Genomic DNA, 10,365 nt, shown 5'->3' on the forward strand with positions numbered 1-10,365 from the left:
GTTTTCATCCATGTATAAGTGACAGAAAAAGTAATTAAGGGTTTTCAGAAACTATACAGATCTCCTTAGTGGAAGCCATAGAGTATCATCTTAAGGGGAAAATACAATAAATACAATATTTTATACACCCAAATGTGCACAAACACTGTTCTAGAGTACTCCAAATTCCTTTCTTCTTCCCCCAGCCCACAGGTTTGAATGGGGAGAAGGTGATGTGAAACACACACCCCCACCTGTGTAGGCGTGAAGGGAGAACAGCAAAAGGTGCCTTTTTGCATGTGCGCTGATCTGCATGGAAGCCCATGATGGAATCAGGCTGGTGGTTGGCTGGGTTTTTGCATCCAGTATAAAATGGTAAATGGACACTCTGTCTAGGAAAGCATAAATAGAGCAAGGGTGAAGGAAAGGGGTTCCTGTTTTGAAAGAGCTCCTGCCTTGAAAGAGTGCCCAATAGGAAAGGTTCCTGCCATGACTGGACCATCCCCACTTTCAGACGATTCCTACCTTTTTGCACAGCTCTTGGTTTTACACTGTCCCTACTCTTGGATGGTTCTCCTCACTTTTGCACCCTTCTGTGCAAACTTGTGGGCTTGGCAAGCCCTGGGGTCCTTTGAAAGACCTGCTGGCAGCACTCGGACCAGCCACTCTTGGACCACATCTGCAGCTGACTTCCTGGCTGCTATTCTGAGCTGGGAAGATGCTAATAGTTTGGTTCTCCCCTGCCACTGCTGAGGCAGCATCGTTCTATGGTCATCTCACTCATGGAAGAAGTGCTTGAGGTGTTTCTGAGTTTGGCAGCTCTGCCACTTGCCTTGGGCTTCTGCTGCATGGATCTATGCTACTGGATATTGCCTGCAGCATCAGAAGGCTGCTTCCACAGAGGAATCCAGCAAGGGATCACTGTTGAATACCTATCTCACTTCTGTGAGTAAAGCCTGCTGTTCCCTCAATTCTCTGCGCAGCCTGATTGACAGTGGGATAAAGCTGTGTTTATATCTTAGCCTTTTCCATTTCCTGACTTTCTAAATCTTTAAATTTGTCTATAACATCCTTTTGAAGAAATTCCCAAATGACCTGAATCCGTAAATAAACCTAAACTAGTTTTGTACATAGTTCAGGGGCAGAGCTCCAGGTAAATAAAATAACTCTATTTTTATAATTCCTGACTTGGTCATATTAATTCCCAAAAATACTATTTCATGAGTTCAGAATGGCAAAAACTTGAAAGCATCTGAAATTAATGCCTAGGCCAAAATCATCACCAAAGTTATTTTGGTGAAATGAGTAACATTTGAATTATTTATGTCTGATAACTAAAGCCAGCTCATTAATGAGTTTTAGTCATCTCATCATTTTAGATCTCTGAAAATAAAGAAAGCTCAAGAAATAATGTTACTGCATCATGTAAATCTGTTAAGAGCTTCTAAGAATGTGTCATATTGGCAAGACCTAATCAGCTTCAAAATCCAGTGGTTATGCACCAAAATATTTCAGACTTAATGGATGGTCAAATCAACCACCTCTTGTAACTTGTGTAATGGTGTGCTGCAGGGAGAAAATATATGATTGAATTTAGTTCCCTCCAACAGTAATATTTACTACTATTAAAAACTTTCATTTGTAAAAGAAAATGCTTAAAGGCAGTTTGTATCCAGCAAGAGAGATCACTGCGTTAATTGAGACTCACTAGTTTGCTCTTGATGTAAAATGTAAAGAATAGTTATTAGGTGGGAACAAAATTACATTCCTGAGATATTAATCTTTATAAGATGTTAAATTACTTGTAAAAGGAAAACAAAAGAATTAGGCTATTGTTTGCTAAAGAACTGAGAGTGACTAAGCTAAGTGGATCATGTAACATGCTTAGGATGTAATTCTTCAGTAAGTTTGGTGAATTACTGGGGTTCAGTAAGGACAATCATCTTGACATGGACAATCAGTAAAAATCAGTTATTTTTTCCTCACATCTGTTAATTTTCCATGGTTTATTTCCAACCTTATCTTGAGCAAGACACTGTGATCCTGAAGAGCACATGAACAGAGTAGTGAATGGGCATTTGGTGCAAGGAAGGATTTGACTGCATAAATTTATAGAAAAAATCTCCATGATTATGTGGAAAACAGAAGCATCTAATTCCATATTGGCATTAAAAAAGGTAGACACTTGGCTTGTAGCTATACTGGTGATATCAGCCCATTTGGATAATCACTGTACATATCCTAAATCTAGGATAATCAACTCCATTGTCTAACTGGAGTCTAAACCTTACAAATAACATTCAAATGACACTATTAAAGTCTTCCCTCAATTGCTGCAACCTGGTTTTATTTTGCCATTATGAAGAGATGACCCACTGGTCCTTTTTATCTCTTCAAAAGAATTTGAAAATATCTCATTTGCTGTTACCCAAGTGAAAATTATGGTTTTGAAATTGTCTTGTAATCATTTTCTAGCAGTTTCATAACTGCTTCATAATTTACTGGTTGTTGAACAAAGACTTTTCTAGACTTTTTTTGATGACAAGAGCAATCTTTTCCTCACAAAGTCTGTTTTCTTGAGACCTTTCATTAAGTACCTTCTTCTCATAACTTCTGCTCAGTGTCAACTGTTGAAATACCACTAGCCACAACAGCAAGAGCCCTTTTTAGGGCAAAAGTGGTAGCTTTATTATTTGTTTTCATAGCACGTCAGAGGGAAAAAGACAATCAAGGAGGAGTGTAAAGGCAAAGCAGTGAGCAGTAACTCTCCCTAGTTCTCTTATGACCAAGAGTCGATACCCAAGGAAGCAGGAGCCAGGTGGTGAAGGTGCCATCTGCTATTTTCGCCTTCTCTGCTCTCCAACAGCAGTGGTATTACATCAGCTGACAGCACAAAACCACAGTAAGGCACATTACAGGGTTTTGATCAACAGCATAGAGCCTCTTTGCAGGACTGCAGCCAGCAGCATTCCCCAGAGATCAGTACTGGATCCAGTCTTGTTCAATATAGTCATCAATGACCTGGATGAAGGAGCAGAGTGTACCTTCATCAAGTTTGCCAATACACCAGAAGGCTGTGCTGCTGTTCAGCAAGACCTAGACAGGTTGGAGAGTTGGATGGAGAAGAGACTAATGAAGTCCAATAAAGGAAAAATGTACAGTCCTGTAGCTAGAGAAGAATAACCCCTTGCACCAGTGCCAAGGCGTTCCTGATGACGCAGGGACACCAATATGATGCGCAAGTCAAACCTTTATTGTGGGCTAAAAGCAGTGCTAACATAGAGCTCTAATCGCTCAGCATATGACGTGTATAATTCTGATAGGTTGCATGGGTTTAGCATGAGCTGTTCACACGCCCTAGGAGCGAACTTGATTGGCCAGCCCTTAGTCCACTCGCACAGCTAACTGCATTTTCTCTGCCAACTTCCTCGAAGTTGTTTTTCTTGATACTGCGCTTCCTTATGCCACATCCTCCTTTATGTGCTAATGTTACCCCTCGTGTTTGATTACTTCAGGTCATTCAGTGCTGTCCATACCCCAGCACATCAGTACAGGTAAGATGCTGACCTGCTGGAAAGCAGCTCTGCAGAGAAGACCAACAATATCCTGGGATACATAAAGAAAAGTACAATCAGTAGGTCAAGGGAGGTCCTCCTCCGTCTCCATTCTGCTCTAGTGAGGCCTCATTTAGGGTACTGAGTCTGAGTCTGGGCTCCCCAGTTCAAGAGAGACAAGAAACTACTAGAGAGAGTCCAGTGGAGGGTCACGAAGATGACAAGGGGACTGAAGCATCTCTGAGGAGTAAGGCCTGAGGCTGTTGAAAAGAGAAGGCTTGAAGGAGATCTTCTCAATGCTTAGAAGTATCTAAAGGATGGATGTCAAGAGGATGACATTGGTGCCCAATGACAGAGCAAGGGACAATGGGCACAAACTGGAGCACAGGAGGTTCCAGTGAGCATGAGAAAAAACTTTACTTTGATGGCCACATAACATGGAAAGAGGCTGCCCAGAAGTTGTGGAATCTCCTTCTCTGAAGGCTGTCAAAACCCAACTAAACACAATCCTGAGCAACCCACTCTAGATGAATCTGCTTTAGCGGTGGGGTTGAACTAGATGTTAAGATATCACTTCCAACTCCTATCTTTCTGTGAAAAATACTTAAGTATAGCCATATCCAAAGGCAGACACTTAGTGCCTTTCCTAAACTACATTTGCTCACTAATCAGCTTCAATACCCAGCCTGAAGCTAAGCCGTGGCTGTCTTGAGGAGCTCTGTTAAACTGCCAGACTCTATGGTTATTTCCAAAGAAAACTCAGTAAGCTTTTGGGCAATCTGGTAGCATTGCAGAGATCTAAACAAACCTAACATTCAGCTCCTGAATTGCACCTAAAACACTTTGCACTTCTGTACAAAATTCTTCACCCCTTGAGAACAAATGCACTATGTCACACCTCAGACAAGTTTGGCTTTAGTCATCTGCTGAAAGTACCATCCACATGGCCAAAACACAGCTAACAAAGCTCAGAATCTGAATAGAAATACCTGACTTTGTATTGGCAGGGATCATACTGACAGAAACCAGACCAAAGGAAGCAAAAATGTGTCTTATTCTGTTCCTTCACAGAGAGAGTGATTGCCATTGGAATGGGCTGCCCAGGGAGGTGGTGGAGTCATCGTCCCTGGAGGTGTTCAAGAAAAGCCTGGCTGAGGCACTTAGTGCCATGGTCTAGATGACTGGATAGGGCTGGGTGCTAGGTTGGACTGGATGATCTTGGAGGTGTCTTCCAACCTGGTTGATTCTATGATTTATTGAATATATCTGACCTTCAGGTGGAGCTGTCCTTCCTCCCCACCTGCCCAGAGTTTTAACTCCAGGTCTTAGATTTTTGTATTTTTACAAATTGTTCTGACATTTTATGAGAAAAGTGGCAAAGGAATCTTACTCTTCACACTGGCATCATGAGTATCAGCTAATAACTTGTATTTCAGACTGTAACATTCCAAGGACACTGTTGTTACTCCCCTTTTGGGCTGCTTGCAATAAGCATCAAAGGAATTACAAAATTAAACAGGTTTGACAGAAGTGTTAACAGAAACCCACACTCCGAGTCACCAAAGGATCCTTCAATTCCCCAAGTCATTTACACTTCATGCCATTGTTTTAAGCTCATTACTTCCAGGGAAAAGCATGTGTTTCAAGTGCCCCCCTACATTTTGGTGTTCTCAGCCAGCCCTTTTACCAGCAAACACAAATTACTTTGTCTTCTCAAATTCACCAATAGCTGCTTCAGCAAACCTCAGGGTCACCTTTGGTGTATGCAGCCCATCATTTGGCTGCATCTGGTCCACCTACATGGCATCAGGCCAGCCTGCCAGACTCTACACTCCCCTAGCTTCCACACTTGAGCCTTTAGGAGCAAGGGCACAACAAGCTAAACATAAGTTCTCCAGTATTTCTTGCTGCCTTCACCTTAGCAGCTACACTGGAGATGTGAGCAAATGTGTGAACTATACTAAAAACAACTGATTGACATGATCACGCAATTTGTTTCCATTTACAACTGAGAAACAGTGAATCGAGAATCTCTGTGTAATATTTGTTTAAACTAATACCTTTTCATGTCTTAGTAGCCACATAACATTTACCTGCACATTTGAAAATCTGCTTGCTGAAATACAGACAAAAACTAACATACTGCACTTATGGAAGCCAAAAGATTAACACAAACGTCACGTTATTCTTAGTCAAATATTCACTTTCACAGTACTGAGCACAGAGCCCAACACATTAGGTCTTTCCAACTGCTGCAGAATTAACTGTTCTTTAAAATCATTCACTAGAGTTCTTATGTAAGCAAAGCACTCTTTGAAGTGAAATAAAATTTTACAAAGCACAGGCTAAATAAAGATCAGAGAACTTGAAAACTCTTCAGTATTTTTATCTCTTTCTGCACCACAGAAGATAAAGCCTACATCAGAAGTCTCTTCAATAACCTCCCAAACAGACAGCAGACACATGTTACAGGTGAGGAAAAGCATTAACCTCTTGAGAAAAAGAAGATTTAATAAAAGATGTAAAGAAGTAAACAGGCACCCAGCTCTTACCTAGCAGAAGACTGAAGCTGCACTGGTTCATTTCATATTTTCAGCAGGCAGAGGCCCAAATTTGCACTCAGTGGTGCAGACCTCCACCAGTAACTGCTACTCATGGTCTTTTTTACTCACACCTCACAGCACGAAGAGGACAGCACATGCTTTCATAACACACATCCCCTCTCTCCAGCCACAGATCTGTCTAGCTGCCCCCTTCAGCTGTCCTTAATATCTCTCAAATCAGGCATCATCACCAATGCCTGAACAACTTCTCAAGTCTCAATGCAATGACACCTGTGAAGTCTCACACCTTTAATGAATTTGCCTCAGTGGATGATTCTGCTGAGAGTTCATAAGCAATAACAGAGCCTGGTTCACTTCTCATGTTTGCCTCTAGAAATCTATGAGGTGAGTTTTTGTCTAAAAGTGAGAGAAAGGAACTTTGTCACATTTTTTCTTTTTCTACTAAAACACATAGCCAGAAAAAAATCCAAAGTCACAATGTAATCTCTACATAAGCTGCCTTTTAAAGCAGTTGAAATGTTTAATTTGTCAAAGCTAAAACATTTTGCTCCTGTTTTGGTCCAGCACTTTACTGAATAAATGAAACTATTTTTAAAGAAAACAAACACACAAACAAACAAACAAAAAAAGCAAACAACCCAACCCTGCTAGTATTTTTCTGCAAAAAAAATTCAAGAGAACAAATTGCATCTACCATCCCCTCAGCTGGTTCTGTGAGTGAATGCTTTGCAGTTCCTTGCAGTCTGGAAAGGGAACATTTGTAATGTAGCTTTGTAATGTCCTTTTGTAATCCAGCTCACATCACTTGGTTTCATGAAACATTCGGAGACTTTTTTTATTTAAGAGAAAGCAAGCCAAGAAAGAAAGGTATCATTTTGTAACACTTACATCCCTATCTCATGGCACATGCTGACACAAATACTACAAGTTAATCACCCCAAGCATGGTGGGATCAAACTGGTATGCTGAGTGCAGGAATCCAGGGCTGGCTATAGGAAAGACATCACACTGCTCCATAAACAAGCTAGTGTAGTTTGTTCTGGTACAATAAAGTGCTCTGGCATCCATGTTTGAGATACAGTTTGGCAGACTGTCTTTCAACTATAAAGACATTGCTAGGCAAATTTTCCCCTACTGTGAGAAACTGCTTTGCAATCATATATCAGATGAGGTCAGATAAAAGGTATAGACTGCTCTGTAAGTTGCTGTGTTTGCAGCAGTTTGTTACTTGATAGATGACAGTGTTAAGTGTAATGCCAATTGTCTTGTATTGCAGATATTGCCACCTCCCTGAGAAGAGTTGATAATTTCTTGGTGTCAGGACAGACCTTTTGCATCTTCAGGCTTATTCAGGGCTTCAGCAGAATAATGCATGTCCCATTCTCAGGTAGACAAGTGTCAGCAGCATGAAGGACAGGACCAATTTGGGGCATATTCTTATTGCCAGGAGTTATTGTGTAGTCTTTCTATGCCCTTCAGAGAAAGGTAGAGAGCAATGGGCTAAAATTCTCAAGGCATCAGGGCAGAATACACAGAACAAACTTGTCAGAATATCTTCTGTGAAACCAAAAAGCACTCAAGGGGATGTTTGAAGAAGAGTGAACAAAATAATTTCAACATTGCATCTGAGTCTGGTTTGAATTGCAATCTCCCTATTCAATTGAATGTCAGTGAAGTTTCACTTAATTCTTTGATCAGCATTTCCAATAGCACTAAGACCTTGTCAGAGACAAGCTAACAAGAAAAATGTAGTTTGTGGTAGTGCACTTTGGAGCCAATGAAAGAAGTTGCTTTTCCTTTCCTTGCACTTGTACATGTATCTCATTGACCAGGCAGTCAAGACTCATAACCAGCTTTGGCTAGACACTCTATAGGACAGTATCCATAGTTATAGTTCTGGCACTGAGGCCGGTAGAAGTCTTTATGAGGCATAGCACACTGACAGCACCATTGTTTTCCTTTCACAGCCTGTAATCTAGTTCTTCTCACCAAAACATTCTAGCTAGCTTCAAACTAGCACACACTCATCTCCTCTGTCTCTTAGGTGACTCATTTTATCTGTGGCAGGTTCAAATACAACAAACAGCAAAACCCAAACAAAACCCAAACCCAAACCAGCCAAACAACAACCCAGTTGTACTTGGAATCATTGACATAAGGCAACTTCAGTTCCAGGATTCTCAAATCACGAAATACCACTAATAGGAATTCTAGATAATAATACACAAATAAGCAAATAAACAAATGAGTGGTGCTAAGCTTGGAAAGCACTTACGATTTTCAAACTTGTAAAGTACAACACCTAGCTAAAACCACTTTCTAATAATTTACACCTGAGTTTGAGTTCAGGCTCTTCCTTCTATCTTCCATGGCACAAAGTGGAATTCTCCCAAAGATCCAGTTATACTATACAGTGCATCAGCTATAATTGCTTGATCTGTGCTCCTCCTTGACACTGGGTTGTTTAAAAGATATGTGAGTAGTTGGCTTAACTGAGAAACAGTGGTAAAATTATACTAACAAATCAGAGCAAAGATTTGACTACCATAATAGCATTTGCAGTTCAGAAGTATTTTCTCTTGCCCAAATGCACACCTGAATTTAAAGAAAATGCCAATGAATCTTACCCATAAACTTCCTCAGATTAATGCCTTTTGATGCAACATCTTTCAGAAATCCTTTTTTCCACTCACTAATGGAAACCAGGATACCAAATGATAGGAAAGAGTTTTACTGAGCGCTGGGACTCTCCTAGGTTTTTCAAAGGTAGCTGTCGTGGAGGGCCCATAGGCCCAAAATAGGCTTATACATGCTCTGCCTTGCCTGGACATGTTCACCTATCTGCCGTTCAGCTAGTTTGAAGCTAGCTAGAATGTTTTGGTGAGAAGAACTAGATCACAGGCTGTGAAAGGAAAACAATGGTGATGTCTACTCCCCTCAGAGTCTTGCTGACGAAGAAAGGAAAACATTAGATAACACTCTCGCCATTTTGTCTCACTCTCTGCCTGGGGCTGCTGACTGAGCAACATCTCCCTAACCTCACCTTCCATTTGGCCACCTAACCCACTTTGCTTCTTAACCTTTTGGCCAAACCTCTATTCTTCTTTAGGACTGGGGTAAGGTTGAGAGGGGCAGGGGGAAGGTGCAGGGGTGGTTGAGAGCCCCTCCTGGGGACTCAGGTTTCTGGGAGGGCTGTTGTGTTTCTGTATTACCTTTTTACCTTGTATATTTCTGTCTATAACTGTATATACTGTAACTATCTGCTTGTATATTGTGCTAGCTGTAAATAAATACCTTTGTTCATATTTCCAGAGCCAGCTGAATCTAGTCTGGGTATTTCTAAAGTGGGGGGGGAACACCCAAACCATCACAGCCATACCAGGGGTAAGCGCAGGAAATGGACACAAAAGGACACAAAGGACCTGGCGCCATAAAGTCTGGCCTGCCCAGGGCCCAGGTTGTGTCATGCTGTTGTGTAAGCCCACATGCCTAGCTTATGGCCTACCGGGTGCAAGGCCTGTGCTCTTCCCATATTTGGGGGAGCCAGGCCTGTGGACCCTGCCTAATAATATTGAGGCCAAAGGACCATTAATCTCGGCCCACATCTGATAAATAGGAGAATACAGGTAAACAAGATGCTCACCTCTCCCTGCTTGTTCGCCGCCTGCCGCTGTTACCTTTGTTTGTTTGCCGCTGCTATAGCTTTGTGTGCTACGACACTTTGCGTCGTAACTGGGCCTGAATGCAGGTAAGGATCCAGCAGACGATGGAACCACATGTTCCTGGCCGGCCCGCCTCTGCAGCCTGCTGTGCCAGCCTGGGAGCTGCCGAACCCCCTGCCACACCCGGTTGGATTATTTCCAGCCTGCGAGCCTGGCCCCTGCTTTTTCCCAGCCGGCTGACTGTCCGATGACCTCCTGAGAGCCACAGAAGATCCCTCTCACGCCCATGAACCATCCTCAGATGGCATGCCCCAGTTTGGGCTGAACTGGCAACAAGCCACATCGCAGCAGCCACACATGAAGCCTCAGCCACACGGCTTTCCCTGTATCTACGACTACCTGAGGGGTGGTTGTGGCCAGGAGGAGGTTGCTCTCTTCTCTCACGTGGCCAGCACCAGAACGAGAGGACACAGCCTCAGGCTGTGCCAGGGGAAATTTAGGCTTGAGGTGAGGAGAAAGTTCTTCACTGTGAGAGTCACTGGACACTGGAATGGGCTGCCTGGGGAGGTGGTGGAGTCGCCGTCCCTGGAGCTGTTCAAGGCAAGA

At 42.4% G+C, this 10,365-nt stretch overlaps 1 long non-coding RNA gene across 1 annotated transcript in view; it reads right to left on the reverse strand.

Annotated features, from left to right (window-relative positions):
• LOC135176094 (uncharacterized) overlaps positions 1–6,249 on the reverse strand; it is a 147,539-nt gene extending 141,290 nt beyond the window's left edge. Inside the window, exon 1 of the long non-coding RNA XR_010302559.1 lies at positions 6,086–6,249. This is a non-coding gene — a long non-coding RNA (uncharacterized LOC135176094). The remainder of the gene's footprint in view (positions 1–6,085) is intronic.
• Between the last annotated feature and the right edge of the window lie 4,116 nt (positions 6,250–10,365).

This window comes from Pogoniulus pusillus, chromosome 6 (assembly GCF_015220805.1).
Source record: "Pogoniulus pusillus isolate bPogPus1 chromosome 6, bPogPus1.pri, whole genome shotgun sequence".
In the NCBI taxonomy this organism is placed as follows: domain Eukaryota; kingdom Metazoa; phylum Chordata; class Aves; order Piciformes; family Lybiidae; genus Pogoniulus; species Pogoniulus pusillus.